At 35.5% G+C, this 20678-nt stretch overlaps 1 protein-coding gene and 1 long non-coding RNA gene across 6 annotated transcripts in view; both read left to right on the top strand.

The window, feature by feature from the left end:
- The window catches only part of pdzrn4 (PDZ domain containing ring finger 4), a 90167-nt gene that overhangs the window by 14816 nt on the left and 54673 nt on the right, over positions 1-20678 (top strand). The gene's annotated exons all lie outside the window — the stretch shown is intronic.
- LOC141363533 (uncharacterized) lies at positions 1644-11984 on the top strand. Its single transcript, XR_012369035.1, has 3 exons — positions 1644-1807; positions 11003-11175; positions 11277-11984. It is a non-coding gene; the product is annotated as an uncharacterized lncRNA (long non-coding RNA).

Here is a 20678-nt window from a genome sequence, read left to right as displayed (position 1 = left end):
ATTTGTTATTTTTGATGAGGTATTTGTTGAAGAGTTCAGTTTAGCAACTAGTCAGACCATAAAAAAACTGAAACCGGAAGTAAAGTTCGGACCATACGCGTATCGCGTCACCCAGAGTCGTATAATAATAGAGTTACGACACTCACATAGACGTCCGTTGTAAGAATGGAATGCGGAAGTAACAGCGTTTCATGTAGTGACCGGTAGTGACGCATAGTTCCAAACGCAGCACTGAAGCCCATTCATTTCAATGGCACCTGCTGGTAAATCGATGAAATTACCGTTTCTCTTTACATTTTCGGACATTTCATTAATATAGTCAACAGTGATATTTTATGAACTCTGCTGTAGGTAATGATTATCGTTAATAATAACTAGTAAAATTTTTATATTTTAATGAGTTGTGTATAATGTGTGAATAATATATAGATTTAATGGTTTAATATTTTATTACTGGTGGCCATCTACTTTATACTTATCTTTTTTATACATTACGAGTAACACTAGGGGGCAACAGCGACAAGCTATATGCCTTATAAGAAAGTCCCACTGCTTCACAATGCTGCTATGTGTTTCATTGTGTTTGGTAAGTAATACAAGTGATGTATCCTCGAAAATCATGTATGATTATATTAACATTTAATGTGTACTATAAATACAAATAAATATGAATTTAGTGTGTTTCTGTTATGCTTCACTGTTATAAATAACCGCATTGGCGATCTTTTTTGTGATTTTAATATAGTAAAAGTGTAGGAATTATGTTTTTAGCAGATTGATAGCCATTTATATAGCCATATTTTGCTACAAAAATAAAAGATAAACTGTGTTGCTGTAGTTGGTATAGATAACCACAGTTATCTTTGGGTCACAATTAACTGTTTATCTTTATTAACTGATTTACTGTACTTTCCGTCACTCCCTAGTAAAAAAACGTTATAAACATAGTAAGTATAGTGATCAATTCCCATTTTAAGCTAATATTTACCTAAAATAGCTGAAAACCTATGCAAACAGATTGACAGCCCTGCTTGGTTTGGAACTGGAGAACGTTACATGAATCACATGACCGCGCGGCGGCGAGATCAAAGCGTTTCGTAACTCTGTTATTATATGACTCTGGCGTCACCGCACGTGCGTCCGATGAACCGTCTATAGACAGTCAGAAACCAATCTGTGCTTACTTGATCTTAAAGAGACAGTAACCTCAAGTAACATACTTAAGTCTGTAAAAAATAATAATTATATTTAATTTATACAATAAAGACTGTGATATGTGTTGTGATTCATTTGATTCAATTTCTGTACCTAACGCTAAATTTAGACCTTACTTAATGTGCAACTTTGTTCTTTTTTATAATGTTTGTAATTTCTTTATTTGTTATTAGATTTTTCACACCCCTTTTTTTGCTGATCCGAAAAATTATCCGATCCGTGCATCAAAAACCGTAATGTAATCCAAACCGTGAGTTTTGTGATCCGTCACACCCCTACAGAGAAGGATTACCATAAGAGACGCAAGTACATTTTTAGACTTTGATTCAAGTTTTAAATAAATAAAAAATAGTGACCCATGATGGATAAATCATTCATAATAAACACTGCATTTCATATTTTTTTTATTGGGAGACTTTAACTCATAGTTAAATTTTATGTTATTGTCATAACAGCGTACTAAATAGTATGCAAATTCAGCATCTGAACTTTGACATTTTTTGCTTGTTAACAGGTTCATATAGGACACACCGGCCCAATGCGGGGTGAGGTGACCTCACGGTGTCCGGGAACATTACGTGGAGGTCATAAGGTCCGTGTCAGGCTAATTATGTCAGACAATGATACATTACTTTGCTTGCACTTTTATATAACGCCTATCTGTGACTCACTGGAGATATATGGTACCACTCGTAATAGACTGTGTGTATAATGTAATTGATTTTATTCATAAGGTTGAGAGGAAGGTTTATTGCATGTAAATATAGTATGTTATATAGCTATAAGAGCAGGTAGCATATGTCTACATTGCTATCTGCTTACTACCAGTCACAATACATGCAAAGATACAGATTTGGTACTTGGATTATCCAATGACCTCTGGCCCAGGGTGACCGAGCAACACCCTATAGAGATTTGCTTAGGGATGATCATCTGGTCAAGCCCAGAGCCCCCGATCATGACAAAGTCAAAGCACACTTTTAAAATGACTCATGAGTCTTTCTTATTGAGTTTTTATTTGAACTATGCAGTCGCTGCAATCTCATTAGAATCGCTGCCATTTATCAGCTTTTAATCAGAGTAAACGCACACGGCCACACGCTGAAGCCACTTCCCTTTCTTTGTTTGCTTTTTATGAAAATGATATTGCTGAGTGCCTCAGTGTGTTAAATACAACCAGATGTCTTCGGTTTAAGAAACAACACTTCATTAGAGTATCTCCAGAGGTAATATCCTATTCATATTTCAGTGCGTTTTGTTGGATTTCTAATAGGATTTACAAACAAACAACAGCTGTTTTGTCAGTAAGCCAGTTATTGGTACTTGCAGAAAGTTCACAGAAAGCAAGTCCTAAAGTGGATTTCAATTAGCATGCTTTCTAAATGATACAGGATAAGGATTAGCGTGCCAAAATCATAGTACTTATATAGTGCATGGCAAAGTCGAAACAAAAGAGAGAAGCAGTGGCGTTTCCTTTTAATGTTATGTTAATGCAAGACCTTAACAATGTTTAGACTTTGAGGTGTCTCAGACAGTCCCACTGTTATTGGATTTTCAATCCGCCTGTATTTAATTTTAATTGTTGATGGGTTTGTTGTTGTTGCGGTTAATTAAAGCTGTACGGTTTCATTCTGTAGATGCAGTGTTAAACGTTCATGTCTGTCTTCAGGGGGAAATCCAGACAGCTCTTTAGTCAGTGAGACTAACCAGCTCTGAGGTGCTGTATTAAAAAACTATGGCGTTCGGTCTAAGATTGATCGTTGTACTGGATTGTTGAGTTCGCGGCTCTTGTGTCCTTGAGTGGCTTGAATGGAAAAGAAAATCTATATGCAGCTTAAAAGGTGCTTTTACAAAAGTTAAAGTTGTTAATGTTACGCTGACCAGTATGAAGCTGGTCTTGGGGTTGGTCTTGACGCTTAGATGGTTTTTACTACAGAAAGCATGGTTAAACTGTGGTTATTGTAGCAAAACCATGGTTACTTTTTGGTAACATAATTTTCACAAAAGTTAAATGCCTTATAGAAAATGAAAGAACAGACCCTCTGCTTTCAAACTATTTTTTTTCATCCTATCTTTATTTGTTCTCTTTTTATCACCTCTTAAATATGCGTAAGTTTCTTCGAAAATAGCAAATAAATAGAGATAATTGCATTTTTGTTAGCGATCAGATTCAGAACGATGATCAAAGCATACACAGAGTTTTTACTGTTTTTAGATCAGTGTATGCTTCAGTGTTTTATAAGTTGGGTAAGAGCGCCACCTAGTGGATAATATCGGAAATATGGATTGCCCCAAAAACTAGGATAGCGTTTTTTCTTAATTGGCCTGATAACTTGTCAATGGCGGAGAAAGAGTTACGGTACATTCACACGGGGCGAAAGCATTAACGCTTGACGGATGGCTTGTCTGAAGCGTGGCCAATGGCCAATCACAGTGGCCGCAACACATGCTCCGGTCTTCCATAAACGTAATTGGATGGCCCTGCCTAGGTTATTTGCATAAGGCGATCTGATTGGCTGACGCACGCGTTGTCGCTTAAAAGTTGAAAAATGTTCAACTTTTACAGCGAGCAACGGCAGTGACACGGGCCGACAGATCCACAATTCAGTTCGGCAACGCATGACGTCACCCATTAAAAATGAATGGGAAGCGTCAACGCTTACGCCCCGTGTGAATGCACCGTGAAGAAACAAAAGTCATGGTACAGTTGATGTCAGGCATAATTGTTGATCAGAAATAGTAATTTTTTTAGGGCTGTGACGATTAATCGTGCAAATGCGCGTTTTCTCAATGAATGAATTTTAATGAATTACGGTGAAATCCCTGCACATCCAAAAGCCAGAGGGCGCTCTCGTGCAAAAACTCCATTTGTGCCAAAGAAGAAGTAGCACTACAAACGCTATTCCAGGAAATTTCTGTACGAATATTTATATCGCTGTTCTTCAAACTGTTACAGGTATTTTCATGATAATAAAGTAAAATATTTTGAATGATTTTGTTAAACGAATGTTGTTTTTTTAAATGCACGTTATAAACAACTCAGACTCATAATGATTTTAGATTGAAAAGGACTTCCTACTGATCAAGCTGTGCATGAAACAAAGAATCGCAGCCTTGCGATTCAGAATTGATTTCAGACAGGCATTTTTAATGGGACACGCGATTTATCGTCACAGCCCTAGTCATTTTTGCACACAATTTTCGAGATATCGGTCTTTCCTCAAGTAAATAGGACATTATGCTTGAAAACATGGCCGCCTAGTGGCGTGACTTCCCTAAAGGGACTTTGCTATTGTTTAACTATAGGCTAGTAAATGTTTTTTTTTTTTCATTTTTGGTAAAACCATGGTTAATTTTTGTAAGGGATGCGATCTCAAATGGCTGATGCTTTATGTCCTATAAGAGCTTTTATTAGGCTACTGTACTAACTGTTCCTGATTTTAAACACATTTTTCTAACAGCACATTTTATTTTTTTAGCGATAAAACTTTTTAATAAAAGAAGTGAATGTAATTCTTCTTCTACACATCCAGATGTTTTTTTGTTGGAAGAAGGCTTCACATCATCGTGAGTTCATTGTGTGTTGCCTTATCAGTAAAAGTAAAAATAACCACAGTGAATGAGACTGCATCTTTGTTTGCTATAAATGACTGTCTTTTCCATTCCTCTAAAAGACCATATCCATTATAGAGAGGAGATGAGATGGTCTTTAAATGACCAGGACAATTACACTTGATGGGTCATGACTGAGCTGTGTTTTAAGGTTTCCTGTATGAACACCTGCAATTACCCCCAGTACAGAAATACTGAGAGCTTTTAGTGATGTTGGTGTGATATCCCACCGATGAGAATCCTCAGTATGTAAGGTTTTGTAAAAAAAAGTGAAAAAATCTGATTTTTTTGTAATCGGACACAATAGCAGTTAGATATTGAAGCTGGATATATCTTTGATAAACAAGTAAGATTAAACAAGGTTGTTATAACACACTTTAAAAAAATGCTTTGTTATTTTCAACCCCAAGTTGGGTCAAAAAAAGACAAACTAAACCCAATGGGTTGTAATTTAACCTATGCTGGGTAGTTTCAACCAAAAGTGCTGGGTTGTGTTAACCCAGGGGCAACCTTCCGGTCTCTCTGATGAAGCCAATACGGAAGAAGTGATTTAAACTGCAATTCATCGACTGGCCACTAGAGGCTGGCTCCGAAAGGGAGTCAATTCCCATAGACCTCCATGTTAAAATGCCCAACTTTACAGCAGAAAATAATATGTTTACATCCTGGTACAAAAATTGTTTTTGGTCTGTAAAGCTAATTTTGCCCTTCATAACAACTGTGAGGGGGTGAATTTTTTTGTAACTCATCCCTTTAAATTATATTAAGCTTTGAATTAAAGGCGTGGCCACTTGAGTGACGGTTGGACAGCCACTGTTGTCACTAGAATCGAGCTAGCCAGCCGTGGTTTCAGCAACCATCCACCTCATCTTCACCCACATCCCACCTCTTTACCAATTTTCTGATATCAGCGAGTGATGCGTGGCCAAGATGGCGACCGCAGACACCGCCTACCATTGGCTTTACTATTGGCCAATATTCAGAAACCTATGGGTGATGTCACGGACACAAAGTCCATCTTTTTTACAGTCTATGGTTTAAACCCATTGGTGGGGCAGATATAAAAATGTTTTGTGTTAATTTAACCCAGCGACTGGGTTTGTCTCGTTTTGACCCAACGCTGGCTTAAAAAATAACCCAGCATTTTTTGAGTGTATGTTTTACTATTTATTACCATTCATTTATTTCACAATTTGATCTTTATTACCAAAACAAAATCTATCTATTCTTACTTAACAAAGTGGCAATATGCATCATTTGTTTATATTTAAGTCTCTTGGCATCGTTCTAACATATGCTGGATTGTTGCTTGGGTTACCGCTATGGGTGGGTTGGTCCATAGTTGACCCAACCATTGGTTAAAAGAAACACCCCAGTGGTTTTTAAAGCGAGCAACCAATGTAGAAACATTGGATATTGATGACGCTGTCTAAATAGATGAATCAGTTTTCATCACTTGCAAAATGACCTGGTAGACAGTAAGTCCCACAGATCGGATTTGAACCCAAATCGCATTTGTGTGCAATGTGAAGCTTGTTAATGAATTCCTTCATCCTCTAGAGACGGCCTAAAGGTGTTTGACTAAAACAAAACCCAGTATCTTAACTGCGGACCTCTTGATGTGCATGTTGATTGTTTTGTTTCTCTTTTTTAACCAATTGATCTGGTGCTCTTCCTGAGACAATTAGTGGACTTAGCTTATTAGGAAATAACCCCAAATTTCTCAGATACCCAGAGCATTCATAATCGGACACAACGCAGACTGCAGTGTAAGGGACGTGTTAATCTTCAAAGAATATCAAGATGCTAATGCATTGGATAAACCTTTGGATACAGACGAAACCAACTTTGTTGACCACATCAAAGTCATGAATCCAAGGTTTCGATGGCCTTTTAGTATAACAATTTGGCTTTTGTGTGTGTGTGTAGATGGGTGTTTGGTGCGTTTGCGTGTGGGTGTAGAGGGGTTCAGAGAAATCCAATTTTAGATAATGGAGACAGTAATTGAAATTTATTCTGCCACCACAATTCGGACCTCTAATTTATCCGCTCTGTCGTAATGGATTTGGCTGCACTCTTAGCAAATGTGGCCGGTTAAATTTATACCAGAAAAGTAACAATATCAAACATGTTTACACCCTGATACTCCCTGTCTCTTTCAATTTGACACACGCTGCAATTATCATCTTTAATGGGAGTAGAAAAAGGAAGGCTTTGCCATTTACTGTAATCACCATCTCTTTTATTAAAGCAGCTATATATCTGCTTGGCACCATTGGAGACCTTAATTCCTAAGAGTCTAATATTTTAATTAGGAAAGTCTTCAAGATGCTGCTGCTTCTTCGCATGTAATGAGTAATTAGATGTGAAGCTCGGTGAGCGACTGTAAAATTTTGCAATTTTATCATAGCACGCCACAAAAGCCGACACTAAGAAGCTCTTTGTTGATTTTGACACACATACACAGATGCACACTAATGGATGCATTTCCACAAAGCTTCTTAAAACCCAGTGCTCTTTGTAATTGAAAAAAGTTTGAACTGTTGCAAAGATATAGATGTTTTGTGAAAAGTCAATAAGCTGGGATTAACCAGGCTGGAAATGCAGGAATATATTTTTGGATATTTAGAAAATACAATCAACAATAATAATAATATCAGTCTAAATTAAAAACATAATCAACAAAAAAAAAAAAAAGAAAGAAATCAATACGTAAAACAACACAAAAAGATGTAAGACTGGCGTATTATATGCACAGAAAAATCAAAGTAACACAAAATTACCCTTAACTTAAACCCTCACCATTTTACCCCTCAAATTCGTGTAAAATAATAATTTGAGGAGCATTTTTTAAAACCTCCTAACCTAATCCTAAACCTAAATCTAACAATCTGTCACTTCCTCCAGAATACAGTGTGAGGTACCTTTGAGAGTTTACATTTATTTTAGACAGAAATCTTTTGGATTAAAATGTTTCCCACAGGATTTTGAGAGACTGTGGCAGTGATGACGTCACACGCCGATTAGCATGTATGTGAAGTCTTGCGTATCGTGATCTTTGATCTGTCACATTATATTGCATTTTAACACAACTGAATGCTATTTTCACATATTATCTGTTCTGTTGTCTATAAAATAGTGACTAAACAAGACCCAGTAACGACCCACGACCCAGTAACTCCTTGTTTAATCCAATCAGCTCTTTCTTTAACTGCTGCTAAAACGCGACAATGTCTGACAAAATCACCATACATTTACATTGAGGCTGTACTGATGTTGCTCTTGTCATCAGTGTTGTTGTGTTATGAGCGCTTTTTTATTTTAAATACGAGTGGTAGTTTTATTGTATATTGCGTATAGCACAGATAATTTAGTGCAAATTCAGAAATATGAGAGAATATACTGTTGCTGTTACATAGAGTTACGACTACAGAACACGTGCACGTGCAATACCGCATCATAGGTAGGGAAAGTGCTCGCACACAGACTCACAACAAGAGAACGGGTATGTGTGGGAAACACTACCAGTGTTGGGGAAAGTTACTTTTAAAAGTAATGGATTACAATATTAAGTTACTCCCCAAAAAAGTAACTAAATGCATTACTTAGTTACTTTTCATGAAAATGCTTGCATTACTTTTTCTTACTTGGGCTAAGGGTTGATCTCTTTCAGTTTTATGACTTAAAAGTTCTGCATTCAGAAATTGCATATTTCCATCACAAAAAATGTCAAGCTCTGGCCTGCCATCTCCGTTTTTTTATTCAAACTGTTCCCTTAAATGTGACTACATTCAGTTTAATTCAGTACATTATTTATTTTAATTCATTCTTTTTTATAATTGTAATTCAAATATTAATGTGTACATTTATAAAGTAATGCGTTACTTCACTCGTTATTTTAGAAAAGTAATATTATTACTAGAGCCCGACCGATAAAGGATTTTGAAGGCCGATACCGATACAAATGTTTGATGGTTTTAAAATTCGATATTCCGATATATCGGCTATATATGTGTGTGTGTGTGTGTGTGTGTGTGTGTGTGTGTGTGTGTGTGTGTGTGTGTGTGTGTGTGTGTGTGTGTGTGTGTGTGTGTTTTTTCAGAAACGCGCAACAAAACATTAACAGATTTCCTTAGCATTACTTATTTGTAGTTATTTATGAGTTTTAACTAAAATAATATAATAATGCATTTTAAAAAGAAACTTGTTTTTTTATTGTCTCGTGACCAACTTACCATGAACTCACTTAACCGTTGATCTCTCTGCCCAACTCTGGCTGGCTCAGCAGGTTGCAGGATATGTGAAGCGTTATACACGAGTGTTGCCAACAGGGAGGTTGTAGAGTGCCCTCTGGTGGACAAACTATACAACGGTAACACTCATTACATGGTTAAAGGCTGTTTCGTCCGGGTTTTTTTATTGGCCATTATGAATGCCGATACCGATAGTTTGGAAAATTATTATTACGTAATGCACGTTACTTGTAATGCGTTACCACCAACACTGAACACTACTGCTAACCTTTTGTTAAGTCATGATGAACTCGATCAGCCGTCTTCTCTGTCAGTAACATCTGTTGAGGTTAACACGAAAAAGAAAGTACATGCGAGAGAGGCGGGCCGCCACAGATAAATCAATGTATGGGAAACACTAGTTTATTGTGAAATTAGGACAAATAATGGACAGTATCGCTTTGTGGCAGTGCATCATGAACATTTTTAATTCATGTTGTATTTTAATAAAAAAAAAAAAAAAAAACAGGGGACCGCACAGTTTATATTCTTGTGCTTTAAAAGGGGTCCCTTAATGTTTATAGTCCAGGACCACCCAGCAAATTCAAACACTGCATACAACTCCAAACTTGGCTTTGCAAAACCCTTGTGGTTTGCGGGGGAATTGCAAGGATTTCGTGACTTGATAAAAAATTACAATTAAATAATAAAATGTAAATAAATAATTTTAAAATAAAAGAATACTAAATAAAACACTTCAATATGTGCTATTAAATTATTGAAATATTTACTTAAAATCTCTTAAGTTGCGGAGCCGTGGAGGGGACTTCTGCGAAAAATAAAAAATAAAAGACTTTCTTGTGCGTACAAGAAACTAAAGCATGGCACGATAAATTATCAAGAGAAAGTTTTGTGTGCGCAAAAGAAAGTCTTTTATCTTTCATTTTTCGCAAAGGTCCCCTTCACAGCTCCGTACTTAAGGGAGTAACGTTACTTTAAATAATTTCGGTCAAGGGGGTTCTGCTGACAAAATTTTCAAAACCCCAGATTTAAGTACAACTCTGGTGGGCTAAGCAATCAATGCATTGTGCAACATTGTAAATTTTGTTTTAATTATGTTGAATCTCATGTTGGTTGTCATCAAGGATGGCATTGACGGTAAATACATTTTGAGAGAATTTTCCCATACTTGAATGAACTATTCCTGTAAATGTGATAAAAGAGAAAGCCTTGTCCTTGCGACTTTCATTTTTTTTTCAAACATGTTTAACAGTAAATATGTGTTAAGATTGCTCGGTGTAGCTGACATCTGGCCAGACCTCGGATGTCACTCACATGTTGGTGGTGGTAATTGATAAATGAGGGCTGTGTTTATTACTGACAGCTGGCTTGCTTGGCCTTTCTCCCTTGCTAGCTCAACCTTCACAGTCCCGAAATAGCCAATTACTGCAGATGCTATTGGACGTAACAGGCCAATGAGCAAATGGCTGTCCTGGGACCAAATCGAGGGGGTGGGCCTCAGGTGCAAAAGAGCCATGTACAGTTCAACCCAATGCACCTGATGCCACAATTCATGGCATGTGTCCTACCCAGTTCACTTTCTGCTTGACGGGTGATCTTCTGACCGCCTCTGACCTTAGGACTTATGGTCCTTGAAGTCTCTTGCTCTTGTTATAAATCAGCTTTTAATTAGACACAGGAATAGATAGGGTTATAATGTTAATCATGTAGCTGTTAGATAAACCTGAAATTTATCAAGAAGATACGGTGATTATTTCTCTTTTATAGAAAATAAATTGCATGTTAGAATACAGTATAGTAATGAAAGCCAAAATGGCACAGTTCAAAAGTGATCCGATCCATCTTGATCACAGCCTCAAATAGAAAATTTTAAGCATGACTACCACATAAACTGGGCACTGTATTTTATTTATCAATCCCAGAGTCCTTTGCAGTCTGCTGCACATGAGTGAGTACAGTTTGGTGACAGCTTTTTGATACGTGTCTGTGCAATATGACAAAAGTCAGCCTGATGTTACAGTGACGGCTATTGTGAGGTCACATGCCTCATTGTCCACCTGGGTTGCCATCTGTAACTCGTCTGTACACACAACAGGTACGTTGAATACAGTGTGCATGTAGTTAAACATAAACCCTGATGCATGACTGGAGTTTAACTTTCATACTCTTTACTTTTGATTTCATCCCGTGGACCAGACTTTATGTCGATAGCGAAACGCTGACCACACAAGACTAATCTGAATCACCAGTCAGATCATTTAGTTTAATTACACAGCTAAATGATACAATGTTTTGATTCTCCGGCTCTAATAACCTGTGAAATCCCTGTTGATAGTTCATGGAAGCACTTTTTTTGGAAACACCGAAATTGCTTGCTTTGTCCTAAATTACTGTTCACATTATACGATGCTTTGTGATTAAAATACCCCCTGAAGTTTGTTTTGTTTCCTGAGGTTTTCTTTTATTAGCTCATTATGAGTCCCATTATCATTTCTCTGGCAATGTGGTCAGCTTATACAGCAGTGTGCTGGAGTTACTGAACGGGAAATCTAGGATAGAGTGGGCAGATGAGCAGGAATCACTTGCCTCGGCTTGTGGGATTTACTCCAGCCCAGTGGCTTTATATCAGCTTTATCAGAGTTATTTCAGAGGGATTGGGTGAATTTACAATGTATTGCGCCTGCGGATTGCACGTTTTTTTGTGTGCATGCAGTCGTGCAGCGTAATTCAATTTTGGATTTGCTTTTTTCTATGGGCGCTATTAATGCAATGCAAATTATAGCAAGCAAATAGCCATGCTTTAAGATGCACTATATAATAATCAGCTTAATTTATTTAACATTAGATGTGTTAATTAATTATAAATGTATTTGCATTTATTTTTAAACTTTCAAATTTATTATTTATTTATTTTAAAAGCATTTATTACAGAAATGTATTTGCATTTATTTTAAACTTATTTTAAATATATTTATTTATTTTTTAAATGTATTATTTATTTCTTTTAAATGCATTTATTACAGAATTGTATTTGCATGTTTTTACTTATTTTAAATATTTTTTATTATTTATTTATTTATTTTAAATGCATTTATTACATAAATGTATTTGCATTTATTTTAAACTTATTTTAAATATATTTATTTATTTATTTATTTATTCATTATATATTTATTTATTTATTTTAAATGCATTTATCACAGAAATGTATTTGCATTTTTTTACTTATTTAAAATATTTTGTATTTATTATTTATTTGTTTTAAATGAATTTATTACAGAAATGTATTTGCTTTCATTTTAAACTTATTTTAAATATATTCATGTATTTTTAAATGTATTATTTATTTATTTTAAATGCATTTATTACAGAAATGTATTTGCATTTTTTTACTTATTTAAAATATTTTTATTTATTATTTATTTATTTTAAATGAATTTATTACAGAAATGTATTTGCATTCATTTTAAACTTATTTTAAATATATTTATTTATTTTTAAATGTATTATTTATTTATTTGAAATGAATTTATTACAAAAATGTATTTGCATTCATTTTAAACTTATTTTAAATATATTTATTTATTTAGTTTTAAATGTATTATTTATTTATTTTAAATGCATTTATTACAGAAATGTATTTGCATTTTTTTACTTATTTAAAATATTTTTTATTTTTTATTTATTTATTTTAAATGAATTTATTACAGAAATGTATTTGCATTCATTTTAAACTTATTTTAAATATATTTATTTATTTTTAAATGTTTTTTTTAAATGCATTTATCTGTAAATTTAGCTTGAATTTAGCTTTGTATACTGGGCTTACTATTAGCTGTAGAGGAAAAATGTTCAACGCTGTGGATAAAAATGGAATAAATTAATTTATCGTTAATAAATTACTGTTTAGTCAATTGTGTTCAAAAAATGTTAGTGTAGGCAGGCAAATGGTGGAAAAAAGGTCAATGTATTGTTGGATGTACTGTTGCTGATGACACGTGCACAATGATATCTGTCTCAATGACAACCAAAAGAGGAGCAATCGCCTCCTCGGATAAAACAACTGTCATTTACAGCCTTTATTCTGCCTTAGTAAACCCCTCAACATGCTTTTAAAAGGATAAAAGCATCTCCATTCATCCATCCACGGCCTTCGAAGATGCAGCCCTATAGACATATGTCATGCGTCAGGCTCTGCCAGGCCTATTTTAAATAAACGCATTCATGCGTCGTGCGATAGCAGCGCATACGGTAACGCGGAGAGGACCGCTCCGTCTCCGCACACCGTTTCTGAGATAAATCTCACCTCTCCGCTTCTCTGTCACCAACTCCGTCATAGGCCAGGGTTGCCATGACAACCGCAACAAGGCTGGGGGAACAATTTTGAAGAGGGAGAGGGAAAGAAAAATTATAAGAGGGAGCACTCCATCAGCCGAATTTCCATGCATAGCTGTTTTTGAAAATCGATGTCCAACCTTGAAGATGGGTTGGCTGGTTAGGACAAAGCTCACGACGCGTATGTCAAAGATTGCCTGCGCTGTTTATTTTGAAAGGCTCAAGAAGAAAATTCACTTTCGTTGGGGTTGAGGGTTCTCTGAGTGGTAATAAAGTTGTTTTGTTTTATGGCGTCGGTTTGTTGCTTTTCCAATAGAAAGCGTGAAATCGCACTTTATTGGACCAAACAGGCATAACGGAGTGTTCGTAAATCTCGGTCATAAACTGGCATGATAATTGTAGATGTGGTTGATTCTAAAAAAAATACATTGAGTTGTAATACTTAATATCCAAAGAAGGTTGTAATTCGCTACGTTAAGCGATTCTGAAAAAGCATTAGCATCTTTCCGTACCTTTTACAAGGCCGTAGTTTAAGTGTTCTTCGAGTTTTTTGTTCATATTTTGAGTGTGGTGCTTTTATGTGATTATTTTTGAATGAGAAATAATTCCCCGGGGCCACACTCACTTTCCTGACTGCTCTGTCCTCAGCTGCCATTGTCTGTGGCACAAAAACCTTCAATAGGGTCTTTCTCTGCAGTAGTGTCTGGTTGAATTGAATGATTTTCTGTGCGCTCCCTGAGGTTACGTGTGTGTGTGTGTGTTTGTGTATAGGCCTGATAGTATACCACACCATACTATTAGCATATTGAAGAGGAGTGTCATCTCAACCTTCTCACTTTCTGACCTCAGGTCAAGCCTCAAGCATTGTCACAGCCATGTGGTCAGTGACTATATCAATCTCCACGCCGCTGGTCACATGTTAAACATATTTACATTTGCATAATAAGATCGCATCTAAATATTACACTGTCAGAAAAAAATGTGACGCAAATTTTCCAAAATGAGTTTTTTATTTTGACATTATAGATCATGACCCACGGTTCGGCTCGCATGTGATTTGTGGATTAATACGCAAATTTAAATAGGGTGAAAGTTGATAATTGGCACGTGTTTCAAAGGCTTGCAAATGTTAACACGTAAGTGATTTTGAACAATTTAACCGCAAAAAGCTGCTAAAAAAAGACGGTTGAATGTGTCCCGTCCAACTCCAATCAAACGTGATTATCCCTGTGCCCTTCAAAGATCAGAACTCTTGATGTATAAACTTGAGAGAGAGAGTTGCGCTACTGTGTCTCATACTGTAGTCCGTTAAAATACATTTGGCAAATAAAGCACTAAAAAACAACGTAATTTTCACTTTATGTGGACCAACTGTTTATGCTGCATCTTCTTCCCGAAGCGCCGTTTGGAATTCGTCCTCTGTCTATGTGTGTGAGCGTGTTTAAGTGCACTCAACAAATGTAAGCATGTCAGAATTACAGTTATGTCACTTACATAATGTAGCCTTTTTTAATGTTTGATGACAAGATAGAGACTTAAGGAAAATTATGTAGACTAATGATCAGCCTACTTATTTGTATGTCCCACAGCCGGTGTGCGACCCCCTTTAGTCAGCGCGAGGAAGATTGTTTTAATGTCTTATGGCTCTTAATAACTCTTTTAACATCAATCAGGTCCCAAACTTTACCTCTCTTAATAACTATTTTAACATCAATAAAGTCCTGTAAGTTTTAAAACCGAAACCAAGATGTCAGACGCGCATGTGGATGGACACGCATTTTTGTATAGGTTAAGCATTTAGGACGGTACACGTTTCAAAAAACGTTGAATGACTATTTCGAGCATTGGGATCACTAGATGAGGGTTTAATGCACCCATTTTTATGAAAACCTCAATTTCGACCAAAATCGACACTTTCTTTTGGCTGTAGCTTAAAATTACACTGTGCACATTCCCAATCATTTTGCATGGGCCACGAATGCTAAAAAATGGTCTATACATTGCAAAAAATTACTTTCTAACTTAGTATTTTTGTCTTGTTTTCAGTAGAAATAAAAATTCTTAAATCAAGATGCATTATCTTGATCAGCAAAATGACCTAAGAAAAAAATTGACAAAAATATACAATTTAAGTAAATATGTGCTTAGAGATGGGGTAAGAAAAAAATCTTGAATAAAATGTTTAAGAAAAAGGTAAACTTTGTTCAAGATTTTTTTTCTCACCGCATTGGCAGATTTTTTAAAAATGTTTTAAGCACAAATTGACTTAAATTGTATATTTTTTTCTAAAAACTAGATTTTTTTGTCATTTTGCTCATCAAGAAAATGCATCTTGATTTAAGAAATGTTAGATATTTCTACTGAAGACAAAATACGAAGTTTTTTTGCAGTGTAGCTGTCACTGGGGCAGTATAGTTTAAAAAGGTCCTAATTTGTACCGTTGATGCATACATTTCCTACAAATGAATTTTTTTTTTAAATTATGAACGTTTTAGGTGCAAATGCGTACTTATTTAAAGGGTACAGCCAGGGATCATTTTAGGATTCATTTTCTGACAGTGTAAATATATAACATGTAACAAATTACTGACCTACACGGGTGTAGCATGGGGGTTGACCTGAGGTCAGAAAGTGGGAAGGTTGAGGTGACTCTCTTATTTAATATGCTAATAGTATTTTTATATTTTTAATATTTTTATGCAGTAGGCCTACAGTTGATAGTATGAAATGCAAAAATTTTAGGAAAAGGTGTATATTATGTATTATATTTAAATATTAAGTTTTATAAATTTAAGTTGTACTGTAGTCTTCACCTTAGTTTAAGACAGACAGACACCATATAATATATATATATATATATATATATATATATATATATATATATATATATATATATATATATATATATATATATATATATATATTAATTATAACATGAGCAACATAAATATTATGCATTTAAGATTCTGCTTTAAAGGTTACAAATAAAAAAGATTTCAGTCACACTTTACAGTAAGGTTGTATTGTTTTGTTAATGCTTTAGCTAACATGACTTTCCAGCATTTAACAATACATTTTTAGAATCAAAAGTTGCAACTTATTAATTATTGTAAAGTATGTATTACCAATTTATTTGCAAGAAACTTAAAAGTTAACAAAACCCTTAGCTATTTTAGTTTGAGGGATATCACAAAAGTAGGGGGATTCTTTAACTTTAGGGTTATTATCTAGCAGTCACAGACACACATGGATGTTTGGTTTGGCGCGCTCTAAGATCAGGCTGGATAACATGCATCCATAATATAGTCTCTTCCCAATTCAAGTGCATGATGTCATCAATGCAGAAAGGAAAATTAATTTTAAAACTTATTTTCATTTTTAAATGACTTTACCATCAAAGCTTGAAATCTTAAATTCATAATGAGAGAATAAATTAACCCAACTAGAAACAGAGTTTTAGACCATTGTAACTAATTTCTTGTAATTCAGAATAATGTTTTCAATTAAGAGCTATAGCCGCAATACCAATGTCACTTTACCGCGTTTAATTTGATTAATGAGGTAAAAAGTGCAAAACAAAATGGTCGCACATAAGGCCGAAACCAGCTTTGTATTGACCACAACATAAAGAGCAATTCTAACCATGACCATCACTTCTGCCCCTGATGGTGGTAAAATTGGATCACAAATGTGTCAGAATAAGCCATTGTATCCGAGTCCCATGGGAAACCGGGCCAGTAAAAGTTTTATTGGGCTGTTTAGTGCAGCAATGGGACACCCAGTAGTGTGTTTGGATATGTTTGGATTGGCTCTATAGATCTGTTTTACCCAGATCCACACGATCCAAAACCATCGCTTCAATGTAAAGTATTGATTGCCTGAGGGTTCAAACGAATTTAATGAGCGCTTCAGCTTCTGACCTGATCTGAACTATTAAAATCCACTATGTTCAGCTTAATGCACCTCCTGATTTTTACTGTATCTTGTCTCAGGGGAGATGCCACACGCCACTTAAAACTCCTGCCGAGTGTGCACGTTGCCACCTTCTGCCTTACTACAACACAAGACCTCTTTTCTATGTAAATCCGTAGTGTAATAACGTTTAGCTTTTAGGGGAACCTTATGGGTTTGGTCTTATAATGGAGACAATGGAGTTGTCTGTTATCACAGGAACAGACGCAGAGCTCCACCCGGTCGCCAAAGAGGAAGACAAGATTGCGACCAGCTGGAACCATCAAGCCGGACGGAAGTTCATGTGAAGATCTGAATATCAGCTTTAGACCCGAAGAGGAACCTGCTGGAGTGTGACAAATCTGACCTCAAGCTCTCAGCTCGGTCCGTGGGGTAAAAAAGATTAGGTCGCATGAATGCAAAGCTTGTTGGCTTTTAACGGCACCTTTGATTAAGATCAGATTTACTCTGCTAAGCATACAAGCCAAGGAAAGGATGAAAGGAACATGACAAGAAACAGAAGACTGTCGTATTTGTTTACTTGGGTGGTGGGTTGAGATTATCATTGGATTTCAAGCACAGAAGTAATCGAGTTAAGCACCTGCGTTATGAAGGAACAGCTGGCAAAGACTGTATATAAACACACACATATAATGTTTATGTATGTGCTGTTCACACATACATATACTGTTTATGTACTGTGTACTAGTGATTTAGTACTCGAGTCCGGTCTCTGCTTTCTCGGAGTTGGTCTTTCAAAGACTCTGTCTCGGACCACAGTGGTCGTAATTTCAGACCGAGTCCTCAAGACCAACGCATTTTTTAATGTTCATATAAAAAACCACACAATACATAAAAATAATAATAAAATGCAGTGTTGACGGGCATTATTTGAAAATGACATCCCATGGTGCAATGCAAAGATACTGCCATCAGAGCCATTTATCTCTAGAAAAATAGGCAGAAGATGATGGATGTGTTAGGGATTTTTTTAATGATAGTAAAAGCATAGTCCATATTAAGACGTTAAGACTGATCCTATAAACAATTCCCAATAGTCTGTAGGCCTAAATGTTGATTATTAACTGGGATGATATTAAATCATGACTATGAAAACTGACATGTTTTTGTGGTCTTGGTCTCGAATCGGTCTCAACTCCCAAAGGTCTCGGTCTCAACTCGGACTCGACTGTATTTGAAAACAAACGGACTCGGTCTCGACCCTTCAAAGGCTCAGTCTTGACTCGGACTCGGCATAGGCGGTCTCGTCCCCATCACTACTGTGTACTATAGTATAGTATGCTATACATTATTAGCTGTCTAAATAATCTGTCTCTGCTTTGAAGTTAAGTATAATATAATAATTAAAAAAATTAACATTTAAGCAATTTTAAATAAAAAAAAAAAATGTTTAACTCATGAATATTTTAATAAAATGTCCAAATAAGGGCAGTCCATAATGGTTTTTTTTTTTTTGCCATATTTAGCAAATAAAAATAATTGCACAAAAATATGTTTAGAATCAGTGTATTAAGTCATCTCCCAATTCTCATTAACGTCAAAAGAAAATCTCAATCTTGTTACCAAAATGTGAAAAAATATATAATAATAATTTTTAAGTATTTACAAATTTATATTAATTGTATTACAAAATTATATTTCAGAATATTTTTAAAATATTTCAACGTATATCAAAGCTATGGTAATAAGATTTGGAAAAGATGTGCTTAATTCACTGCAAAAAAAATTATTTTCAAGAAAAAAAATTCTTAGTATTTTTGTCTTGTTTTTAGTAAAAATATCAAAATATTCTTAAATTAAGATGCTTTTTCTTGATGAGCAAAACGACCCAAGAAAATAAGTCTAGTTTTTAGACCAAACATATCAAAATTAAGTGATTGTGTGCATAAAACAAGCAAAAAAAATCTGCCAATGTGGTAAGCAAATTTTTTCAGGAATTTTTCTTGAATTTTGTGTTTAAGAAAAATTTTCAAAATTTTTTTCTTACCCCATTGGCAGATTTTTTTTTGCTTGTTTTATGCACAAAATCACTTTGATATCAAATTTGATATTGTTTGTCTAAAAACTAGACTTATTTTCTTGGGTCGTTTTGCTCATCAAGAAGAAGCATCTTAATTTAAGACATTTTTTCTTGAAATAAAAAAAAACAAATCTGTAGAGCAGGGTTTCCCATACGGGGTTTCGCGAGTCCCTGGTGGTTCGTGTGGGAATTGCAGGTGGTCCGTGAGTTCATAAAATGTTTTATTACAATTCAGTCAGAAAATGTAAATAAATCATTTTAAAGATATAAAATCTAAACAAAACGCTTACTAACAAAATATATACTTTGTTTAATCTGCATGCCATGTGACCATTACACAACACTACAATATATCAGAAAATTGAGGACTCATGCTAATGGACAGATACGTTTTTATGCAATGAAAGAAAATTACCAGATGAAGGTCTAATAACGTAATAACATAATATCAATAACTATGTAAAATATGTTTGTTTTTGAAGTTAAACATGCAAATGTTCTACTAAATTATTAAAATGCTTACTTAAAGTACTTAAAGTAAATAATTTATGTCAAGGGGGACAAAAAAGTTTGAAAACCTATATAGCATTGTTATTTTATCCGCACATAGCATCATATTTTTCTTTCTTAGTTATGAAATCTGACTGAATATGTTCCTCATGAGATGAGATGACCCGCAAACCCTTCACAGAGGAGCGCGGCGAGCGAAGTGGCTCATTTAAGACTATAAATGTAGCGCAAACGCACGTCGAATACAGACAGCTGGCTATATGGAACTTGACACCAACCGGACGGTCAACTAATTCAGGAGAAGGAGATAGAGATGAGTTTAAAGGAGCGAGCGGAGAGAAAAAGATACACAGACTGAGAGAGACACAGACAAGGGCATTAGTTTACCGTAGCCTGCTGTTCACATGAAACCAAAGCTGTCTCTGCCATGGCGAGCTGTTTATTTCGGTTCCTAATGGAAGGCATCTCACGTTTGGCACAGATGCTGTTTGGCTGTAAAGGGCCCTCCAGTGCTGTTTCAAATTCGACCACCTGAGAGTAGAAGCTGAAGGGGGCACCAGGGGAAAGCCCCATAATGCTTTTTATGAGAACTGCTCTATTGTGTTAAAACATCAGACGTGGGATAAGGCTCCAGCAGCGTTCGTGTCTCTGTGTTTGTGGGTTATCGTGCCCAAGGGCTTCGGTGGGGACGGTCTGTGGAGACCAGGTTGTGTCTGAGTGCTGGGGCGTTTATGAATGTGTGACATATTGTACGAATTTCT

The sequence above is a fragment of the Misgurnus anguillicaudatus genome, chromosome 1, assembly GCF_027580225.2.
Source record: "Misgurnus anguillicaudatus chromosome 1, ASM2758022v2, whole genome shotgun sequence".
NCBI classification, from domain to species: Eukaryota; Metazoa; Chordata; class Actinopteri; order Cypriniformes; family Cobitidae; genus Misgurnus; species Misgurnus anguillicaudatus.
The sequence above is the reverse complement of the archived record's forward strand: the minus strand, read 5'-3'. Positions and strand labels throughout refer to the sequence as shown.